Source organism: Protopterus annectens, chromosome 2.part0 (genome assembly GCF_019279795.1).
Source record: "Protopterus annectens isolate FY-2018-M chromosome 2.part0, PAN1.0, whole genome shotgun sequence".
Lineage (NCBI taxonomy): Eukaryota > Metazoa > Chordata > Ceratodontiformes > Protopteridae > Protopterus > Protopterus annectens.
The window spans coordinates 541,861,523-541,886,956 of record NC_056728.1 but is presented as its reverse complement, the minus strand read 5'-3'; the positions used below and the strand labels follow the sequence as shown (position 1 = coordinate 541,886,956).

Here is a 25,434-nt window from a genome sequence, read left to right as displayed (position 1 = left end):
TGTGTGTGTGTGTGTGTGTGTGTGCGTGTGTGTGTGTGTGTGTGTGTGTGTGTGTGTGTGTGTGTGTGTGAGTGTGTGTGTGTGTTTTCACATGCTCATGTGTCTGTGTATGTGTGAACGTATCCATGAGGTTGTGTGAGGGAGGTGCTCATGACAATGTGATGCATGGTCTCCCACAGGTAATCACCACAGTAAAATGCTGTTAGCACTGCAGATTAGAAGGGTAGATTTAGAGACATGCAAATAGGCAATAATATTGTTTTCCACTCTCACCATTTGTGTATAAACAACATTCATACCTATCAGGTACCATATCTCTATATGTTACTGCAATTCAGCTGCACATACAAGTAACATTATGTGAAACAGTTCTAAAATCCATGCTCCAATTTATGTAAGGCAGTTCTTTACTGACTATAAATGCACATACTTGTGGGACAAAAATTAGGCAAGAAAAAATCATCAGATGTTGCTGTTCTCCAGTTATAGCTACTGCTGAGGTACAGAAAAGGGAGTGTATCACATTAATGTCTTTGGAATACTGTGAACCTTTAAGTTATAAACATTACCTGCAGATGATGGATACCTAGGGCACAATTACAGTGTAACATTGAGAGCCTTTATTTTCAAACTACAAGACCAAGGGCAGCTGTCTCCTTCCTGATCAGGAACATTTCTTTAAGCATTTTTCTCAACACAGAGGAAATCTGTAAAACCGTATGCTTGACTTGCAAAATATCCCTCAATCCTTTTTTTGAAATGTTGTTTACTGAGCTTCACTCAGCATGCAGAGTTCAAAAATGCAGACTGTGGTGATGTTTGAAACTGAGAACCCACTTAGTGCAACCACTTTGTGCTGGCATTGAAAACCCTGCTCTCAGGACAGTGTGAGTTCAGAAATCTAAGCAGCTCATCTGTTTTACGTGTTAGCTGCTGACCTTCAACTGAGATATTAGGTTTTCAGTGGTTTAGGAACCACATTAGTAGGGCATGTTAAGTGCTGTGGTTTCTCCTTCCTGAAATGTTTCCTTCTTGGCTTTTTGCTATTTCCTATGTCATGTTTCTATTTCTTCCAAAGTCTGTTGGTTGGGGCGCCCTCCCACATTGCAAGTTATTTGCCGTTTTTAAAAAATCAGTATACCGTTTTTTACTCTGTGGTTGAACCCAAACAATTAGTGTGGCTGGGCTGCTGGTATACATTTAAGTTTGCAGATCACGATACAAAATCATGATCATAGAATGTTTGACTGCTTGCTTCTTCCTTTTTTTTTAAATATGATGCTTTAACATCAGGTTTTAATTAAAGGAACATATACGTTACTTAAGTAACTGGCAGTCTGCTACACCTTTCAGCTTGCATCAAAGCTGCAGTATTGTTATGTATAGGATGACCGTAAAATTTGTGTGGAGTGGTACACATATTACCGATTTGCATTTACTATTTTTTTTTTTAAATTACAAATGACGTTTTCTTAACATTTAAATGACAAATTGTATTGGTTAAATACACACAATGAATAAGTCTGGCACACCTCCATAAAGTTCAGAATTATTATAGGATGTAATATAAGCACAGTGCTGATATTATTTAATATAGCAACCTATTTTATAACAATAAAATGGAAAGAATGAGATGTTTATCAGCTGCATTAAGCTCGTGTCAATCATGAAATGCTAGAAAACAGGTAATTCTGTACTGAATTAACAGAGCTGTACATCCAAATGTATAATCTATGATGAGTGCTACTCTGCATGAAATAATCCTTTCTCTTGTAGTACTAATTAAATGCCACACACTGAATTATAACATAACTGAAGGAAATATTAAATAAACATGTGAAAGTTCAGTAAAATAGCTAATTCACTTTGTCTACATTATCATAATCATCATCAACCCCCTTTTCCCTATTTTTCTACATGGGTTCTGGGTGTCGTGTTACCTGCCACCATCTCTCTCGATTCAGTGCCACACTCTTGCCTTCTTCAACACTCATGCCTGACTGTCAGAGATCTTCTGTCAAAAACGTCATCCACCTCTTTGCTGGATGTCCTCTTTTCCTCTTCCCTTCTTCCAGTCTGTCCCAAATCTTCTTCACCAGATTGCCTTCTGCTTTTCTGCACATGTACCCAAACCACAGTAATCTGTTCTCTTTGATCTTTTCTGAATTGGAGCTACTTTGGCTTCTGCTCTTATGCCATCATTTTTTTGTCTGTCCCACAGTGTGCATCCTATCACCTTTCTCAGGCACTTCATTTCCATCACCTCTAGCTTCTTCAACCTTTCTGCCTTTACTACCCAGGTTTCTGTACCATACAGTACTACTGGTGGCACCACTGTCTTGTACACCTTACTTTTCAACTTCTTTGGCATTCTTCTTTCATACACTACACCTGACACTCTATGCCTGTTGGCTGCAGGCCCTCTGATTCTAGCTTTGACCTCTTCATTCAGACTTCCCTTCTCATCAACCACCCTTCCCAGATACTTGAAGCTGTTCTGTTCCACTGTCTTCCCTTCTACCTCAATTCTCAGCCTCTTCAGATTTCTCTCGTTTGTTGCCATTACAACTATTGTATCTGTACTTAGTTTCATCCTGTGTGCCTTCAGTTTTGCATTCCATTCCCCTGTTCATTGGTGAAGTTCTTGCACAGAGCCCACCTCTAATGGCAGATCATCTGCGTACAGCAACTTTGTTGATCTGTCCCCTCTGATCAATTGCTAATGTAGTCCATCACCAGTATGAACAGCAGTGGGCTCAGAGCTGAACACTGATGCACTCATCATATAAAGAAGGTTCTGCATTTTTCAGTCTTTTGGCATGGTCCCACCCATGAACTACCTAAGACTTTCTGATTCATTGTGTACATTGTGGGTGGGATGGAGCATAAAGACTAAAAACTTTGAGGCAGGGAATGAAAAGGATGGACATGACAAAAGCCCAGACAGCAGCATGAAAAAGAAATGTTGTGGTCAAGATGCAGATCTCCCAGGATGGTTTGTTTTAAAAAGTAAGTTGCTATTTTTGTCCTATATTTGAACTTGGCAGGCAAGGAGATATTATGGGCACTGTCAGCAAGACTTTCTGGGCAGTAGCAAGTATTTTTTTTTTTTTTACTTTTTGATGGCAACCAGATATTCTGGACAGTGGACTCTTTCAAAGCAACCAGATGTTATAGACAGTGGAAAGCTTGACTAGTATTTGTGCGAGAAATAAATCGGAGACATAGCTATGAAGTAATACATCATGAGGAATGTTCCTCATTTTGAATTTTATAAATTTTATGTTCCATACTGAAAGCATTTGATACACACTTATTGTTAACAAATTTTTAACAAGTATCATGGAAATAGTACTATATCAAATTAACTCATCAAAAGCACATTCCATGAATCTAAAGAATTACTAACCATACTTTGAGATTCCCAGGTGATGCTGTTAGTGTTTAGTAAGCACTCACATTCAGCCCATTTTTTCACATTGCAGGAGGTAGTACTCCACAGTTTAGAAACAGAAGGTTGAGAGCTGTGGTTGGAAACTGTCCCTGATTTTGCAGAATAATCCTAATTTGGCCTCATATTTTGATCTATCCTGTTTGTGGCTTTCTGTGAAATCACTTAAAATGAGAGTCACTAAATAATAATGATATTTGATTTTGACACATCATGTTGTTGTTGTCTTTCGGCTTTTCCCGGTTAGGGGTCGCCACAGCGGAACTCTGGTCCGCTAATGATTGGCAGTAGATTTTCACGAACGCCAAGGTGCCAGCTCAACGTCCAACCTTCATCAAAGGTACGCCCATTTGCGCATGTCTTTCGAATGCCCACCCAAACGTGGGGAGGACATGCAGACTACACACAGAAGGCACTCCCCGCACTCCAGCTGAGAATCGAACGGGAGAACCTCTTGCTGTGAGGCAACAACGCTACCGCTGCACCACATATCCTTCATAAATTACATGCTAATGCAGTCCTTGTTATTTTAGCAGCTTTCTAAGTATATAAGAGCAATATTTCAAATCTGTTCTGGATTTTGGGCCTTTCCCCTCTATCATTGTTGGCTTTGTCCCAAATTCTTCCACTCTGAGATTGTGAATTGTATTAGAGATTCTTATATAATTTTTGCTAATTAGCTGCATTTAATGACTAACAGCCAGTGAATATGGTCAGAGAATGTGTGTTAAAATATGGATGGAAATAAAACACTTGTGATCAGAAATGTTGCTCTTGTGTCTGCTTACCCTACTTGAATGATATTTAGTATCATAGATACAGAAGAAACATGGAAGTCTGTTAAATAAGAAACTATTCTTGAAATGTAAAATTGACTTCATACTTCTGTTACAGTCTTATAGAAACATAACGGTCAAGATGGATAGTACAAGATGTCATGATTAACATTTCCAGGACATCTGCTTGTGTATAACATTCAAGTTGTTGTATAACTGAAATAAGTTACAGTTTCAAAATATTCAGCTTATTTATAGACATTTTAAGTTACATTTTAAGCTAGTTTCATTGCTAAAAATAGTGCCTGTAAAACTCCAAGACAATGATAGAAAAGCCTAAGGAAATAAGTCAATCAGCATGTTATCATCCATTTTTATCTGGTATAAACTGCACAATTAGAATTAATTTGGAAAATCAAAGTATTGCAGCACCCATGTCTGTTGTCCCTCATATAATTCAGCTATTAATGTGAAGTTTTATTTGAATAAACCCAAATACTTTTTTCAGGCAACTTTTAACACAATAGCCACCCACAATTGTGTGCCAAGTGTCCATGGCCACAAAGGACCCAACGAAGTATAATGTTGCAGGTAAGGCTAAAAAATTAATTTTATTCAACCAAGCAAACCGCATTTAACACCAAAAAATAACAGTATAGCATTTTTGTCTTAAAAGGAACAAGACTTTCTCAGAACTGATACTACATCACATCACTTCCATTTAAAATGCCTTTTTTTCTAGTTATTATAGTCACATGCCCTAAAGACTCATCTAAGTTTCCTTAGAAGAGTAATATTTATTAATAATTCCATAGAGATTATAATAATAATTATAATATCTCTTGTATCTAATAATCAATGACTGATCTAAAATTCCAATGAAATACAATAAATATGATAAATAAATAACAATAGCCTTCTGTATAATTTAAATGTATAAATCTGAATAAAATTAATGGCCAATATGAATACAAATGTCAAAATAGCCAACCACTCCCTAAAAAGACACATGGGTCCACCCCCATACCTTGATAGATGCTCTAATTATTTTAAATAGATGAAATAAATAGTGAAAAATACATAAAATCCATACATACTTAAGCTCTAAAATGAACAAGGGCTGCTGAAAATACTAAAATGTTTTTGTTTTCCACCAAGAATGATTTTTATTTATTTAGAGTTTTGCAGCTCTTAGTTTTAAAACTGGAACAATAGACACATTTTCATTTAAACTTGGAGGGGATGATGCATTGAAATTTAAATGCCAGTGAAGTTCTCTGTATTCTAATCTGGTCTACCAATACTCTCCTATTGCCAATTTTATCACTTCTAGCAAATTTAAACCCATTAAAGTCCCTGCAAAGTTTGGAAAATTTGAACAGAGAATTGATTACAAATTTGATTTTTATTTCCAATTTATGTTCATAAATTCTCTTTTTAAATCTTTTTCAGTGTTTCCTATATAAAAACTCAATTTACATATTTACACATTACATAATATTACATATTTTGCAATGAATGCAACCCCTTTTGAGCAGCAATTACCCTATTTAAATGTTATGACTAATTTATTACCAATGTCCATATTCATAGAGTCTCCCTTAAAGATGCCAGAAAACTCCCTACAACTACCACATTTTCTTGTTCCAGTAAAGTAATTGCTTAAATTATGATCCATGATCCTTTCACAGAAAGTTTTCATATTGTGGGCAGTTTTGTAAATAAAATGTGGCTCATCCCCCATGAGTGATACAACTTTAGTATCTATTTTAAATATATTCCAATTATTTTTAAGGATCCTCTTAATATTGTCAGACTACATGGAATACTGATTAACCAGTTCTCTCTTCAAAATTATAGGATAGCATTGGCTCTTTTTTGTTTGACTCTGATGAGTCTTTTATGCTCCCTGTGAGTACAGGTTTGTGTTTACCTCCTAACTACTTCTAACCTCTTGAGCTATATCACTTGCTACTTTTATAGGATTTCCATCAATAAACATTTCGATTACTTTTTCTATTTCTTTTCCGAGTACTTCCTTTGTGGAAACCATACATAGTATTCTGACACACACTGCACTTTCATTAACCTCCACTTAATGAAAAAAAATGTTAACTATTGAAATCCAAGTAGACATTGTTAAAAGTAGGTTTCCTAAAAATACTGAAATGAAAACCCTTGTCACCATGACTAACAGAAATGTCTAAAAAGCTAATAAGGTCCTTCCCAAAGCAGTGCAAAAATCTTTAAAAAAGTGGTTGACCTATTTAAAAATTCAAGAAAATCTTTGACAATTTCATCTGTCCCATTCCATAAAATGAATATATCATCCAAGAGTCTTGAGTATACTTTGCAAAACCTGTAAAACTTGCAGGTAAAGATATATTTAGATTGCTAGCTTTTTAGAACCAGGTTGGTGTTTGTGTGTGCACATGCTACACCCATTATCACTCCTCTGGTTTGTCTGTAAATCTCCTCCTCAGAGTAAATAAAACTATTGTCCAGAACCGTTTCCATGAAGTCCATAACCAAACTTTTATTTTCCAGCAACTCACATCCAATAAGATTTCATGAAATAAAATCAACCCTTCATCCTTTTGAATACATAAAATAGATCTACAATATCTATTGTTAAAAAAAAAATTATCTTATAAATTATTATCGAGTCTATTGAGAAAACTCCACAACTCTTTTAAAATATGTGACTGACTGAAAAATATGCATTTCAATAGTCTATTAATATATATGGCAAGCGGATATGTTGTTGATCCTTGTGCTGCCACTATGTGCCTAAAAGGTGGATTGTATATATTTTTGTGGATTTTGGTATTCAAAATATATTTGGTATTTGAGATGAGACTATATTAAGAAATTCAAAAGTCTTCCTTGTTATGGAGTCTTTTAGAGGACAATTTTCTACATACAAATGTATTTTTCTATATACTATGTTGACTTGGTTTCTTGAACTTAATTCATATAAAGTGTCCTATTGAAGACTATTAAACAATTTACTTATATAGTCAATAGAATCAAATATGACAATCCCCCATCCTTGTTGGGTTTCATAATTCTTAAACTTTTATCATTACTCAGTTCATCTAAAAGCAGTTTTCTTCCTTTGACAAATTAAACCTTCTATAGCCTTTCTTGTGGTTTCTAGATATTTGCAAATATCACATTCACATGCTTTCTCAAAAAATGAGACAATAAGGTGTGGGGTAAGGTTATATATACTTTTCTTTTTAATTTGACCAACCATGCCTGATCTTCCTTCCATGTTGTATTGCAAAACTAAATGACAATTTTAAGTGTACAATTTAATTCTGTTAACATATCCACAAAATTTAGTTCTTTGCTGGGAACATAAAATCCTTTTTGAAATAATAAAAAAAATGTTTTCCATTGATTGTCAACCTACTATAATTACAAATGCTAAAACCTTGATTTGTGTATGTGATACCACAGTCATACAGCTGAATGCATAAATCCACTCCCCCTTGCCCTCCTTCTGAAATGTGACTTCCTTTTTTCCTCCCATAATTTTGGTGTGGTCCTATTCAGGTGTTCTGCCTTGTGATTTGATTGGCTAATCTCTCTGACTATTTAAGAGGTGGAAATTCTAAAGGATCATCAAAACTGTTAAAATCACTAGGGTTTTTTAAAATGGATAAAATGGTCAAAATAGTTAGTATGGTGAAAAAGATTCGTCCATCTAAAGTAGCCCCACTATCTACATTTGATTTTTCACCATTGTTAATGTGTGTGGTGAGCATGGTTAGCCCCCAGTCCCTATTTTTTCAACAATGTTATGTACTTTGACAGTCTTAATGTAATAAACTGTCCCTGTAATGTTTCCCATCCCTCTGACTTTTCTCTACCTTCCTATTGATAATGACCAGACAATGTCTATCAATGTTTACAAAAACTTTCAGATAAGTGTCTTCAAAGTTTATAAATCATGAATCTTCCCACATAATTGTGGTTGGTTATAAGTTTTGATTATTGTGTGTTCAGCCACTGGTTTCTCTTTCGTTAAATTTTACCACAGTCTTTATATCAAGCAACATGGACCAGAGTCAGTAGAGGATGGGATATTCACTCAAGTACTGAGCACATTGGTCCACAATCAGTGCAAGATTTGATATAAAATGACAGACTAGGCTATTACTTGTATTTGCATAGTGTTAATAAATGAAACATGTTATATGCATGACAATTCTCCAATTCTCATTGCATTGATTTAGGGTGTGATATATTGTCATGGTTGTATGCAGAATTAAATTGTAGATCAACCCCTCTTTTTTCCTACTGTGTTTATATGACTATTTCATTGTATGAATTCCTCAAATGTGGAGGCTGAAGATTGCTTTCACAATAGAATGATAAATTTACATTATGTGCTTAGTTTTTGTCCAACATTTCACTTGAAAATGGACAAAGTTTTAAAATTGAATTTGTTGGTGTTTAATTTGGAGAAGAAATATATTTCCAGTATAATAACTGAGGCACAGAATATAGTGGACATCATACTGAATCAAACTGTGAAGTTCAGATAACCTAATTAATTTGACAAATGATAAAAGTAAAGTTATTTAGCCTAATTATTTTCAGCATATCTGGAGTTGAGACATTTTGTGGCTGTCACAAGATTTTTCAGGATACCTAAAATGTTATTTGTATCCAGTTCTATTGGCAGCTTGATGAGAAAGGTTTTTCTTTTGAGGCAGGGATGAGAGTGTTAGTTGGCTCCTAGCTAAATGGTTTCATGTGTAATATGTGGAGGGATGTAGGTTATGTAATAAGGAATGAGGAAATGGATTCTGTGAGGGGTGACACATATGGTTTCATCTGGAAATAGTAGATAATATTTACAGAAGGAAGCAAAGAAAGTAAGGGGAAAAGGGGATATTTACATGGAAGTAAGTGAAGTTGAGTCAGTGTTGTTGTTTAGTGATGGCAATTGTTGAACTACATCAATATTTAAGAGTGTGGGAAGGGGATTGGCTGATCTTAGAAGAGTTGAAGCCAGTAATGGAGAAGGGGGATGTTAGAGGCTAGAAAGTGGGACAGATGCTGCTCTATAGGAAGTAGCAGGGAATTAAGAATGGTAGGATTCTTTCAATAAGAAGGGTTCTGGATTCTTAAAAGGTGTGCGGAGACATTGGGAGAAGGTGTAAAATTATCAGCAGAAGAGTGGGGAAGGGTGTGAAATAGTATGCAGAAGTTGGGGAAATGGCCCAAACCAGAGGATCAAAAATTAGTCTACTTTATATTTGGGATCAGGCACCAAGAAAGCTATTTAGAGGAGAGGGCAAGTTATGTGTTGGAGATATGCCAAAGTGGAGGCAAGAGAATTACATATGTTTTGGTACTTCATGAGGACAAACGTATATCGGGAAAAGCTTCAAAAGTGGTTGAAGACAACATATCAGAATGTAGCGCCAAATATTTGGAAGTTTTGAATAATGGGAACTGGGGAAGGACGAACATTGTTTAGGACTTTTGCATTAGAATTCTGGACATTAGGATGATCTAAGAAAATGTATTTACCATTAAAATGTAAAAGAACAATTAGAGCACCATACATTCATTTAGAAATTATTTAATTGAAATTAACAGAGAGAATTGTATTGTATTGTAAAGCCACCTAAATGATTTCAGTTTTACCTTATAAGTGGTTGAAAACTTCAAGGCTTTTAATTTATTGAATAGCGTTTTCTTGTTGAACCATTTCCTCTCTCTCCTGAACAAGGATGATACAGAATGCACTTAATATTGATTTACTGTGCCCAGTTGAGGGTGTTTATCTCTGTGCTGGAAATCAGAATGTGTTATGTGGAATTCTAATTGAGTACTGGGTGTTGCATGCTAAAAAATTAATTAAGCTCATCTTAACAACAAAAAAAATGCTGTACCTGTCATTTGTCAGATCCAGCTATTTTCAGACTTCTGTCTTGATTTTTGGATTGCACTTTTTATCAAAATGGTAGCTTTAAATCAGATGTATTGCTTTCAGTGTGTTAAATACTCCAAGAACAATTAAAAACCCTGTATATCATATTAGGAAAGTTAAACATAATTATAACACAGCTTGTTGACTAGTTTCACTGAACAGAAAGATCTCAGTTTAGCCTCTAACCACTACAGGAATATTAATAATGAGCAGGTGGAGGTTTTAGTAGTCATGATTCTTAGACACAGATGGGACTGTTGAAAGTAACGCGGTATTCACAGTCCTGCCCTTGATTGGTGCATAGTGGTATTCTGAGAATAGCGGTGCTACCAGGATATATAAATGTAGACAGCATATGTGATTCATGCTGACTGCAGAAACAAAGAGGTGTTTTGATAAACACACTGCATTAAGTCAGACGTCTAATGTACTTCAGGCATAAGCATTAGGAGGAGAGTTACTAAGAGAATAAGGTGTCAGACATTGTCATATCACTCTGCTTCAAACAGATAAACATAAAAGGGCATCATTTTTGTATAGATGCATAAAAGACCTTGACCTTACACAAATAATATTTTCAGGACCTTGGATAAGTGGATTTACATGGAGTAATGGATATTGCTATGAAATGAATGAGATAAAAATAGATGTAATGTGATCTTATCTCGCCTACATTCATTACTGATGGGCTCGGAGCCGAGAATCGGCTCCGTCTTGGCTGCTATAACAAGCACAAAGTCTCTCATTAGCTGAGCCAACCCTGTATCCCAGGATGCACCACACCCAAACCCCCAGATCTTGTTTGCCCCAACACATTTTTCCACCAACAGAACCCACAAAGAGAAATCTGTAAGAGGAGAGAAAAAATAATATCCTTAGGGAAATCTAGGAATATTTGTCTCCTCCAAGTCCAACAGGTTGGGGGAAGGAGGGTGGGTACGTAAGAATGTAGGCGAGCCCATCAGTAATGAATGTAGGCAAAATGGATCACATACATCTATCGTTATGGTAAGTACATAACTAAGAGTTCATTTTGGTGTCACTTGAGCACTTGTGCGTACATGGACTAACTGCTGAAGGGATCGCTGCTGAAAATAATTAATTTATTGTCATTGCGATACTTGTGCATACATGGACAGACTACTGAAACCATCACTGGGGGAAATAATTAATTTTGTGTCATTGAAGTGCTTGTTCATACATGGGCAAACCTGTGAAGGTATCACTGGGGTAATAATTCATTGTGTATGATTTAAATTCTTGTGCATACATGGCTTGTGAATTGCAAAGTAGATACAACATACATAGGCATGCTTTTTACAAGGAACGTGAGTAGAGTGTGGGAATTTCACAATGATTCACGAACACTTTATTAGTATACGCTGCTTTACAGAATTTCCCATTTACATCTCATTATATTAATTTGCTTACACTAAATCATTGAGAGTGCATCTTAATATAAACGGTCGCTATGAATTGCAACCTAGTGACATTCACTCATGGACATTTGGAACCAAAACCACATTCTATCAACAACTATAAATACCTACCAAAGTGTTATAAAGGAATACTGCATGTTTTCTGAAAAAAACAGAGTAAGGAATCTATTTAGTGCAGAATCCTAAGCTCCTATTGTGTCCTTTTGGCTGTAATGCTTAAAACAAATAAATAAAGTGCATTGATCATTTTCAGAAGCATCTTTATTTTACTACAAATTTCACCTCCTGTTCTATTCCATGTGTTAAACATTCATGTGGTTTTGAAGAAAATGAAAATTATAGCTTGGTGCTTGATTTTTTTTTTCTTCTATAACCATTGTTCTTCTTCTTCTTTCAGCTTTTGCCGGTTAGGGCTCGCCACAGCAGAACTCCAGTCCGCTAATGATTATCAGTAGATTTTTATGGTGCCGAGGTGCCAGCTCGACGCCCTGCCTTCAACAAAGGCACGCCCATTCATGCATGTCTTTTGAATGCCACTTGTACCCACAAAATTATGTCATGGAAGGCACTGCAGAATGATTCATGTACAACTGCGAAGTGTTATAGGTGAACAAAACAACTTACCTCTTTAAAGGGGCAGCTGCTTACTTACACTGGTGTTTCACTATTCCTCATCTCATGTGTTTGTTTTCATTATGAGATGCTCCACTTCAAAAATAGTTTACAACTTTATCTTTCTAGAATGTAAGAAACTACTACTGATGCATTTAGCATGAGAATATAGCACCCTATGCATTGATTTAGGTTTTGAGGCATTTTGGGTTAAGTCATTTATGATGTCATGGCAGAGATTTTCAGCTCAGAAACATAATTCCAGGGGGCCATCCTTATCAACAAAATAAAATGTAAAATCAACACACATTTTGGGTCAAAAACTGATAATTTGGAAGCATATATGTTAAGAAGGTTACAGCCAACTCCAAATGTTTCCTATTTCTGCTTGCTTCAGAACATGACCAATACATTATAAGTGTACAAAACAATTATGATAAATGGTTGTCCTTAAAGATAATATAACCACATAAGTTGTGGCAATAAGATAGAAAAATAATTTTTTATAATTTTTTTATTATTTTATGGTCACATTTCTGATAGATGGATAAAGATTCTCACTTTTTTATGAATTACATAGAATTTCTTTCTTTCTTCTGAGCATGTATTCCTCCCAACTGCATTCTATGGCCTTCCAAACCAGTGTTCCACATCCTTGCCATATGTAAAAATCACTCCATTCTTACCCCCCCCCAACTTTCTCTGATGCCATTGAATCAGTCATGAAACCTAGGGGCATCCTGAGTCATCCTGACCATCACCTTTCAGCTGGAAATATTTTGACTTGGGACTTCCTCATTACTTCCAAGGGTTCGAGTGGCTGGCATGCAATAGGGGTATGAGGCATATCACCCTACTTCTTTAATAGGTCAGCCATGACTGCCGCTCTTTCCCCCTCCTTGAACTATGCCTGACAGCACAACATCCACAGCCTCCATCAAGGATCACCATTGGGAGCACCACCCTAAAGATCCATCTCACAGAATGGGTACATCCATTCCCCCTGCTGATCTATCAGTTACCTGAAAGGCTACTATGGGCTGTAACCAGGGCCTTGTCACTCTATGTCACCAGAGTGGCATGCTTACAATTTATTTTTGGATTTACCTTGCAAATGTGCATGTGTGAGTCCAAATTTAATTTTAATCTGCATGAAGTGTTGTCCTCATTTGTCATCATTTCCACAATAGGAATTCCGTCCAATAGGCAGTGTGGTCCTGAACCAACAGTAATAGAAAATACATGTATATGTTTGTCTGTCCAAAATTACAAATACCAAGCAAAATGTATAATTACATTTAAGTTTTGGTAGACACGCTATGCCATACTCTTTATCTCTTCCATAGTTAATGCGTTACCATTATTTATGCTCCTGTGTAATGTATTTTTTTCATATGAAAAAATGATTATAGCAGATTTTCTCCCATCTTTCTTTCTTTGATGACATGCTATATGTGTATAATCCTGAATCTATGTTCACTATGCATTTTGGTGAAGCATCATTTTTAATACTCTGTAGAAATCACAAAGACTGATTAACAATGTGAATGAAAATTGTATTGTGTCCAAATCTAAAATACATACATTCTGAGTTCAGTAAAGTACATATTAAGCAGTCAGAATATCCAGAACTTTGGAGAGGGGGATTTCAGTGAACATTGTTCTCTTAACAATTGTTTGAAAACTAGTAGAGGCTATTCCAATTTCTAGGATGTAAATGTTCGCTGTTATGCTTAAATGACTAAGCTGTAAAATGTTTACATGGAGTAAAACATAAAATCTGAAGTTTTCCAGTGGCCAGAATCACTTTTGGCAATTTGCCTCTGTGAAATTAGCAAGCAAGCAAAGAATTAAGTCTAATTTCCTACTTTAGATAAAATACTCAGATAAGCAAAGGAGGCATACAGAAAGGGATAGCTTTAAATTAGGATGCCATAGTAGTTAATTGCTTTTGCATCCAACAAAAGAGAGATGACATGGAATAAAATAACGGTGTCACAAAGTGCCATAAAGAGAGAGAGATTATCTGGTATCCTTAATGCTTTTGGGGAGGGCTTTGCTCTTTTTTTCCTGAAAATGAAAATAATTGTTTGTACTTGACTGAATAACCACAACTTTATCTAATTAACCTACCCAAAATGGCATTAATGTACTTCTGCTGGTATACTTTTGCTTAATTTGAGTTTATCTGGATGGCATAAAAATTTAGTTTTTCATCAGTATTGTCATAATGTAAGCTATGACAGTATGCTCGATGTTGCACATTTATGGGATGGAATTTGAAAAGAATGCGTTTACTATTTGAGGATTTGTACACTGAAAAAAAGTTATTGATTTCATAAGGCTGATTCATTTCACATATGATACAATTCATATAAAATAAAAGTAGTTTGAATTGAAATAGTAGGTGGTGAATTCTTTAAATATGGCAAAGTGAAAGATTCAGTTTTACTCTAAACCATATCCTGAGAATATCTCACTATGAAAGTTGCAGATTTTTGTCATGACTGTGGTGCTGAGGGAACAACAGATCTGGCAAAGAGAGTTGCAAACCCTTCTCTTTCTGAATTTAGACTGATTAGTACTGTTAGTTCTGTCACTAAAACTTTCCCAGGTATTGAAGGCCTTCCCCCTTCCTTTAAGCTTCTGTTCCCTAGGTCTAAATTTCCAGATCTCTTCAGCCATGGTTGAAGCCAGCTATTTTCAACAGTCTTGGGCTAATTTTCACTTCTGAAAGGTTTGGAAGTAGAATTTCTTTCCATTTTCTTCCATATTTTCCTTTTTGTTGCCATTATTTTACATTTTTGTGTTTTTTTCTAACTTTCTGTTAATTGTTTGATAACCCCCAACACCTTCTTCCCCATTCCATAGACAGTTTTGTTGGTGTGTGTGTGTGTGTGTGTGTGTGTGTGTGTGTGTGTGTGTGTGTGTGTGTGTGTGTGTGTGTGTGTGTGTGTGTGTGTGTGTGTCTATGTGTATTTAGAACTCAGTCCATTATTCTAGTTGACTTCTAATTGACATTTCTGTATAAGTGTTATTCATTTATTGCTCCAATGCCATTAGTATCTGGCACTAAGACATCCAAAGAGCTTTCTTGAAGAGCCAAAATACCCCACAAGACACACACACCAATTATTTAAAATGCCTTAAAAAGCCCATTTTCATGAAAAATGTAATATTTGTTCAGCTTTCAAGATTGCAACTCTAAATAGTTTAGAGCCAGAGAAGGTCAAGTCTCCCCCTAAATTTTACTTTTTATAAATATATATTAAGGCATTTAAACAAATAAAGCCAAACTCACTAGCTTTAGACAGTACCTGACATGGCTCATTCTTCTAATTAGCTGGTCAGTATATCATAAGTACACAACTTAGCCATTGTTTAAAATCACCCAACTTTAAAAAAAAAATTATGCCCATAATGTTAGAGTGACTGCAAAATATCCCAAATATGAACAAACACAACAGGAACAAAGATCCCACAGAAGAGACCAAACATCTTGTAGCTTGAATATAGATGCAGAGATACTTAGTATAGCCTTCCACACCACATACCACGCATAGTCCACATACCTGTGTCTCACAGCCACTAAGGCTTCACCATAAACCCAACATATTAGTTATAGGAGACTCCATTGTAAGACACACAGATATGCCTCTCACCAGGCTGGATAAGGAGAAAATCACTGTTAGTTGTTTGTCAGGTGCCAGAATCCACCATATCACATATAGACTCAAGACTCTCAACAGCAGGTACTGTTATGACTTTGTCATAGTCCATGTTGGCGTGAATTACTTGAGATGTACCTCTCTGGACTATATGAAGAGAGACAGGACTGAGCTCACTGAATATGTGTCCCAGGCAGGTATAGCCCTAGCTTTAAGCAGCATTCTGCCATCACCCAGAATGATGCTTCAATACAAACAGAAAATGATGGACTTTAATAATTGGCATAGTTTCGGTGTCATTCCAGGGGGATCCAGTACTTGACAGCCTGGGAAGATATGATCAACAGACCATGATGCTTTGCCAGAGATGGCCTGGATCTGTCTCACCTGGGATTCAGGCTTCTGGCAAAGGTTCTTGCCTCCCCATAGTGCCTTTTTTTCAACAAAATACAAATTAAAGGTCATGCTGCTAAATGCTAGGAGTCTAAACATGATACTGCACTCATTGCAACCATTCTTAACCCTGGAAAATGCTGACATCTGTGCAGTCACAGAAACCTGGTTACTCATCTTATCATACATTCAGACCCCAAACTGTGGGCAGTAAAGTCAAAGGAGGTAGAGTTTCAATATACATTAAAGACATACACACATCCAGGCTGGTCAAAGAGTATGGCGCACAGGAGACACTCCAGGTGCAGTTAACCATTGACAAGACCCCTATTCAAATCATAGCTGGTTAATGGCCCCCAAGTCTGACTCACAATGCCCAATCCGCCTATTTGGACCTGTTTGAATCTATCAAGATTGAACCCTTTACTCTGATCCTGGGTAACTTTAACTTCCAAAACATAGATTGGAAGAACTACTCATGCCAGAACACAAATGCCCAGAGATTCCTTGATTTTGTCAATACAAATGCCTTGGAACAGCTAATTGATACCCCCACAAGAGGTTATAATATCTCTGACTTGGTATTAACCAACATGAGTAGCCGCTGGAGCATCCCTATAATATCATCCTCCCTGTTAAGATCAGAACAAAAAGCAGTCACTTGCAAAGGCACAATCTCCTCCAATCTGCCTATAGCTCAGATCAGACATAAAAACTTCTCCAAAGCTGATCATAGCCTCCTGAGGGATGGTATAAACAGCTTCACAGCCCCCTTCCCCTCTGTAAGAACTGGCACCAATATCCAAAACTACACCAAAGCACTATACAAGCATTTATATAGATGCATAGAATCAGGAATACCCGACAGGACTAAATCATCCTCCGCAAGGAAGAGTAAACCTGTCTGGTGAACATCTGCAATAAATAAACTCTATAACAAAAGGAAAAAAATTGCTGTCCAAGACCAAGAAGGAGCAGGTGCCCAATTGGAAGCAATGTCTCCTTAGCCTGAACAAGCAAATAAGAGCACTAGTGAAATCCTCCAAAGCAAATTTCGAGTCCAAATTGACTCAAGGACACCATATATACAAATGCCATCAATATAGCAAACTTGCTGACTGACAAATTCAGTGAAAACTTCATCCCTCTGTCCCCCAATCAGTAAATCAGGACATTCCAAATACCTGCCCTCTTCCCCTTATATCTAGGGACAGGTCATCACTGGTCTCTCAAAGGCAGAAAACACAGCCCCCATGGAATATGACACATACCAGGCTGCATCCTACTTGAACTCAGGCAGGAACTTGCAGCACCATTAGGTGCCTTATTCAACCAAAGCCTGAGTACCAGCTTCATCCCTGCTGAGTGGATGACAGCCACTGTTATCCCTTTATGCAAAGGTGGAGTGTCCACTGATCCAGGAAATTATAGACCCATCAGCTTAACTAACCTGATCTGCAAGGCCATGGAATGGATTATCATGGACCTCATTAACAATGAGATTGGCAACCTCCAAACACTCGATCCCACACAGTTTGGCCTCATTAAGGGGAGGTCATGTCTGCTAAATTTGGTTGACTTCTTTGAGACAGCCACCAAAGCCAAGAATGAGGGGAAGACGGTGCACACTGCCCACCTTGACTTGGCTAAAGCCTTTGTCACTATTCCTCACTCAGGCGTAATAGAGGAACTCTCTAAACTAGGCATCAATCTGTATGTTACCAGATGGGTAGCAAACTGGCTCACTGATAGAACCCCCTTTGTCAAAATAGGGAAAGCCACCTGAAGCAATAGACCCGTAACAAGCGGCATACCCCAGGGTTCAGTCTTGGGGCCTCTGTTATTTGGGATATACTTTTCTGAGGTGCAGGCCAAAACCAGTGGGCTATGACTGACCACGTTTGCAGATGACTGCAAGCTGGGTGCTGTCATCAATTCAATTAATGATGTAGACATCCTCCAAGAGGGTCTCACTCAGACAAATGACTGGTGCTAGAAACATGGCCTCAAGCTGAATACCAACAAATGCATCATCATCCCCACAAATTATCACATTAATAACAATGTCCTAAGCACACAGTCAGTCGTGAGGGATTTGGGCACCTAGGTTGATAGCAACCTGATGTTTGACCACCATGTTGCTTCTGTTGTACAGAAAACCTTCTACATTGTCCATCTCATAAGTAAGGGTATCTCATCCAGGGACAAGGTGGCCATAACATCTCTGTATTCTTCCCTTATAAGGACCATTACTGAGTACAGTGCACCTTTCAGCATGTACCTCGCAAAGCACATGCAGCAGCTGGAGAGACCACAGAGGTTCCTCACCAGGAGAATCCAGGGCCTCAAACATCTCCCATACAGAGATAGGCTAAAGTCTCTATCCCTCTACCCAGTTTCATACAAACTCCTCAGAGGTGACCTCTGTTTGGCATACAAGGCAATCACAGACTCCACCTTGATGGGACTGCTGCATATCCGCAAGTCAAGCTTCACTGGAGTAACTCGCATGCACGGCCTCAACCTGGTCTGTGACATCAGCAGAACTTGTTGACGGGACAAATTTGTGTCCCAGTGACTCCCCCATCTATGGAATAGACTACCTCTCCACATCAAGCAGAATACCTCTTTACCCCTTTTTAAGTCCAACCTGGATAACTGGATGGGAAACAGAAAATATACCCCTGGGATTCCACCTGTGTCCTTGCTGGACAGAGGCATCGAGTGCTGACTTATCTAAACATGGGCTAAACTATTGACTAGGCTTATAAGGGTCTCAGGGCCAATAGCCTAGTAACCTCCTATGATCCTATGATCTTATATGCTTTTGCTGTGAATCTGTAATGGCACACTCATCTAAGGGGTGAAATCTTCTCACAGACCTATAGTTGATGCCCTTAGCACCTGAAAGTCTGTTAGAGAAAGCATCATAGTGATAGAACATTGTGAATGGCAAATATCCTTAAAAGACATTTAGTTACAGATTGACACTTAGTTCATATTATGGTCTGTAAACTCTCATCAGATTAGGGTTGGAACTTGATATCTGGGTCTTCCATTATGAAGATATGCCATATGTAAAGCAGAAAAGTTCAGAAAATTGACGTATTACCTTCCAAATTTCCAGATACTAATCAATTTGATTGGCGACAAGGCCTTAAACAATAATGCTTGGAAGCAATGAGTAAAATCTGGGATGTGTAATATCCTACCACCTGAAAACATGTTCTAGTATGAATGCTTCAGAGTGCCTGATGGGGCTTTGCGATACCAGGCAAGTTACTTTGTTCAAAACTTAAATGCATTTTGACAGATGCTATAGATAGGATAGACTAGGTGACAATTAAAACTAACCAAGACCTCATTTGATGTGTGATGTAGAAGGGGCAGCATAGATGAAGGATATAATTAATTAAGACAGTTGTGATTTTTTATTATTTATTTATTGACCAGGATAGCCCCACTAGGCTAGTGGCCTTTTTTCAAGGTAGATCAATGGTAGTATTTTATATCACTTGAGGAAATTTGTCCAAGACATTTATGATAGATGCCAAGGGATCTTTTACATCCAGCTGAGCTACCATGAAGTCAAGCAGATGGGACATCGGTTAAATGTTTCATCTAAAGGGCAACACTCTCTTTAGTATAGCACCCCTTTATGCTGCACTGCAATTTGTTCAGTTTGTCTATCTGGAATGGCAATAGAATCCACAACCTTCTGCACCAAAGGCAAGTGTGCTACGTCACACCACTAATTAAAAACATGCCTCCTCCCCTCTCTCTGTCTCTCTCTCTCTTGGAATTTAATTGCTAAATCAGTTGCATGCAAATTTGCCAGTGCAGTGGATATTTTAGGCTTGTGTGTAGTATGGGTTTGTTAAAAGTCTGCTTTCTTACTGAGAATACATAAAAGCCAAATTTAATGAACCATGCATTTTTTTTTTGTGAATGCAGTAGGTGTTTAAGCATATAGTACTGTGGAGAAAACGTGAATAAGGTTACACAGGGGAGGGAATTGTTTCTTGTGGAGCTGCTATAAAAGAAACAGTGACCATTTTCATTCATCCAAAGCTCAGCAGGCTGTCTCCTATTACTTATGTCATATAACTAATCCACTCCTTCCTGGTTACATCATTCAGCTGAAGTCTGTTGTCTGCACTTTACATTTTCTGTGACAGAGCAGGGAATGTGACATAGATATTTCAAGGGGGAATCTGCCCTGATATTGCTGTGCTAATTGTACTTATTTCACCATTCTTTGACACTCATATTATTATTCTGACATTGGTGGGTGACCTGTATCATGGCTTAGCTGGCATTCTAACTCTTTTTCTCTTTGACAGACTATTTGTGATACTCTTTCAAGTCCAACATAACCCTGTCCCCTAAAATTAAATAAAGAAAGAAAGAATACACGGAAGAGCTTTTTGAAGCATTTACTACATTTCAATGAAAGCTTAACGAGGACATTTTTCTTAGCTTTTGCTCTTACAGTGTATATATGTTTGTACACATCATCCTGTGACAGTCTACATGTGATCGTATGTGTAGTAACTGTCATAGATTGAACATATTGCTATACAGACCACACCTACTCAATTACAAATGTAATTATCCTCTTCACTTTTACTGTTGTCTAAATAGGACAAATTTAACATTGGTCCCTGAGTGATGAATCTATAGCAGTAGATTTGTTTGGGGTTAGTCTAGTTCACTCTACAGGAAATGTTTTTTTTTTTTTTTAATTATGCTTTTTTTGTTTATAAAAACTAGAACCCAACAATTCATTCTTCCCCATCAAAATCATCCAGTTGTTCACAATTTCTTCACATCATCGTATATATATATATATGTGTGTGTGTGTGTGTGTGTGTGTGTGTACTAGTCCAAAAGGTATCCCCTTTGCTTAAACATGTTGTTCAAAGTAGTCATTTCTTTCAAAAACTCCTCTTCTTTACTAATCATTCTTGAGGCTCTGATCATTTGCCCCCTTACTATGTTCTTTTTTAATGTAAGGGGGTGGTCACTATCAAAATGTAGATATGAATTCGAGAAGTTCTCTTTGCGATATAACACAGATGTATATCTGTTACTTTCCATATCTTTCATTAATTTCACATCCAAATAGTGTATAGTATCTTTTTGAATTTCATGTGTAAAGTACAAAAATGTGGTACTTGTATTAATATATTCAATGAAGTTAAGAATATCTTGTTCTTGACCTTTCCATAAGATTAGGATATTGTCTAAAAATCTGAAATAACAATGAATGTATTTGTAATACTCAGAGGTGAAAACATGATTCTTTTCCCAATAGAGCATGACAATATTAGCGTAAGTGGGGGCACATGCTGCCCCCATTGCCACTCCTTCGATTTGATGGTAATATTCTCCTAGGAAATAGATATATTTATTTTTCAGTACCAATTCCATATTTTCTAATATAATACGAAACTCATCAGGTTTAAGGAGATCCATATCAGAAAGCATGTCTTCAAACCAAGTTAAACCTACGTCATGTGGTATTACAGTAAACAAATCTTTGACGTCTATAGTTACAAAGAAAATTCCTTCATTGTATTCCACATCGTTAATTTTCTTTAGCAAGTCCCATGAGTCAATTAGTAAGTGTTGATGTTTGTGATGGTAACCTTTTAATTTAACATCAATATAGATAGCTAATGGCTGTGTTTTTGATCCCTGTGCTGACACTATCGGTCTCATAGGTGGGTCAGTTACACTCTTGTGAGTTTTAGGGATGCCAAAAATTGCTGGAATCACGGACTTACCAACCAAAAAGAATTCAAATAAATCTTTGTCATATAGACCTTGAAGTAAATTGTCCTCTAATATAAAATCAATGTTAGAATATGAAATATTTATTTCATTCCTTGATACTGTAATATAACTCTTATTATTGTTCAGTATATTTAACATTCTTCTCGTATAATCCCATTGATCCATGATGATCATGCCCCCACCCTTGTCGGGTTTCATAATTCTGATTTTCTTATTGTCTTTCAACAAATAAAGAAGCTCATTTTCTTCATCAGTTAAGTTTCCCCAACAAGTACTTGAATTACGAGGATAGTTATTTCTGACAACACTGCAAACAACATTTTCGAAGCTCTGAATATCATGTTGAAGGGGTGGATTATATGTACTGCATCTTTTTATATTTCTAGACTCATTTATACATTTTTTGTTGTCAAAAATCACAGATAGGTTCAACTTTCTGGTAAAAAGTTTTATATCCAGTAATATATAACTAATATTAGGTATCTGGTGTGGTACAAATGTAAATCCCTTACTAAAAAGTTTTAAAAAAGTATCCATAATCTCCATTTCGGTGTAATTAAAAATATTAAAATCATTGTATGAACAGATGATGGAATTCGTAGTATTGTTTATTACTACATTCACTTCCTGAGAACTCAACAGAGAAGTTTCATCATTCCTTTCAATCTCTCTGATACTAATGTCTAATTTCTGTACTGTTGATGATTCCCTGCTGCTTGGGCATATGAGGGTTGTTGCTGAGTTCTGTTTTTTATCCTTTGTGACCTCCTCGGGCCAAAGTCCCCTAAAGGGAAATTGTTGGTGTAATAATCATCTTGGTAATTAGTACTCGGGTCATTCACTTCATCTGCAAGATGTTGATTCTGATATTCGTTGTTATTATCATACTCATTGATGTTTTGATATTCATCATTGATGTCTGTGTGTGCTACGTGTACTCCCTCCCTATTGTAATTTGTAAAATATGTCTTGTTAGGTTGTTTTGCTCCCCAGTTCCGATACAATCTATTGTGGAACCTACTATCGTTGTGTGTGTTGTATGCATTGTTCGATTCATACAATTAATATGATCTAAATTTTTACATTAGCAGTCAAATGTTAACTAAAGTAACTAAGACAATTATAGTGATAGCACAAACATACAGACATTGCTAAAAGTGTCAGTTATTTAGAAACAGAAGTATTTACCTCCAAAGTTATTGTGGAAAGAAAGTTCAACTTATATCCTCTCTTTAAAACATGTCAGTCTAATATTTAACTTAATTTTTCCAAAGCATGTCATATTATGTCAATTTAGACAGCCTAATGAACTGGCCTTTCATTGCATTACGTTTCATAAAACTTGAATGGAACTTTCTCCTATGTGAATATGACTCACAAAACATTTCTCTGTAATATATTTTAGAAAGGAAACATTTCCATTTGAAATTAATCTTTACTTCTGTTTCAAAATAATTGACACTTTTAACAACGTCCGTGATAAAAATTTTAAAAATGCAGTAAAATGATTTAGCCCTTCTAGAAACTGATAAGGTGTTTTACACTTAATTTCCATGTTAAACATGAATAACCAATAAACCTGTAGCAGGTTTCAACCCATGTTTATATTATAATTTATTCTTCTGTTCTACCAAAACCAGGTCTTCAAATATTAATGTTATGGGAATCATTGTACTCACCTTTGACTGCGGTGGTGATGCTGTGGCAGCGTTGTCGCCTCACAGTAAGAAGTTGTCCTGTTCGATTCTCAGCTAGAGCGTCTTCTGTGTGGAGACATGCGTGAATGGGCGTACCTTCATTGAAGGTTGTGCGTCAGGGCCGGCAACTTGGCACGTAAAAATCTACTGCCAATCATTAGCGGACCGGAGTTCCGTTGTGGCGACCCCTAACCAGGAAAAGCCGAAAGACACAACAACTAGCAAAAAAAAAATGCAGTCAAAATAATTTCAATCAAAGTGTATACAGCATCAGTTTTGTTACTGTCTACTACCATTTGTCCACTTAATCTTCCTAACCACTTCAGCACCAGTCTTTTGTGGTATACATGAATATAGAGCCGTCACATCTATTTTAGCTAATTTACAGATAAGAAAAACAATCAATATAAAATGGTTATATTTTAATTAAAAATCTCATGAATGTTTCATGAAAGAAGGGATACTTGAAACTATAGGATTCAATATACTGATTACATAAATGTATAAACTTTCTGATTTGTAACCACTAGTTAAAATAGCCAGTCTAAATGGGTGGTCTGTGCTGTTTTAATCATTATTATTCCACACATTACACCTATTCTAGGATATTTACAAGTTAAAATTTAAACTGTGCCCAATATTATATCTTTATCATTGAACATGTGTAGAAGAGCATTGCCAGACTTAGAATATGCCACATACATTTCATTAATGTTTACTTCTGTATAATGTGTTTTCTCTTGCAGAAATGTCTTTGTTTTCTTTGTACAATCTGCACTCATAATTAAATTGCCAATCACAAACCTTTGTCAATGTTTACGACTCTCATGTTTCAATATTCTTGTCTTTTAATGCATTCCATTTATCAAAGTCAAGTTGTAAAAATATCTTTTATATGTACTCCTCAGTAGTTCCCTAACATCTCAATCTCTCTCTTTCTCATACACTTGTTGAAAGGCTGTTAACATACTGTGCATTAATGGGCTGTAAGTACTTTTTTTATAAATATTTCTATTATCTACCTCCAAAGCTACCTGCATAATAAACTTTAAATTAAGTAATTATCAGTCTCTACTAAAGTAGATCTTCCTGCCCACACAAAGAAAAAGCCTTGACTTAACTCATTGTAGCCAAGTGATGCCTACATGTATTTCTGCAGTTGCACCCCACCAATGAATAATCCTTGTTCATTTTTGCATCAACAATTCCAAAACCATGCCAAATGTGTTACAGATGTTCATCTTAAACCTTACACATTGGGAAACAACTGTATTGATAGCTGACTTCTGTCTAGTGCAGGTAAAGAGATATTAATTGTTGCCCATATAACATTTATATTGTTATAATTTTCATGTTTTTTCTAAATATCTCAACAACCAAGTAACAGAGACAGAACTGATTAACCTTACTTGAAAACTCTAAGCTGGAAGAAGATGATGCAGTTGACAGTGTGTGTGTAACATGAGTGGTTGCAGAGGCATTGTAAGTTGTTTACAAAATATTACAAACATAATAGTTACTGTATTTACTGTGATGTATAAAATCCAGTTTAAGATGTAAAAACTAAAGAATACTACCACTATAAAATAGTTTGTGCTAAATTGTTTGCAATTTACACTTCTTTAGTAACTGTATGGTTCTAGAGA

The 25,434-nt window shown here is 36.4% G+C and overlaps 1 protein-coding gene across 2 annotated transcripts in view; it reads left to right on the top strand.

Annotated features, from left to right (window-relative positions):
• EPHA5 (EPH receptor A5) overlaps window positions 1-25,434 on the top strand; it is a 1,391,623-nt gene that overhangs the window by 475,234 nt on the left and 890,955 nt on the right. The gene's annotated exons all lie outside the window — the stretch shown is intronic.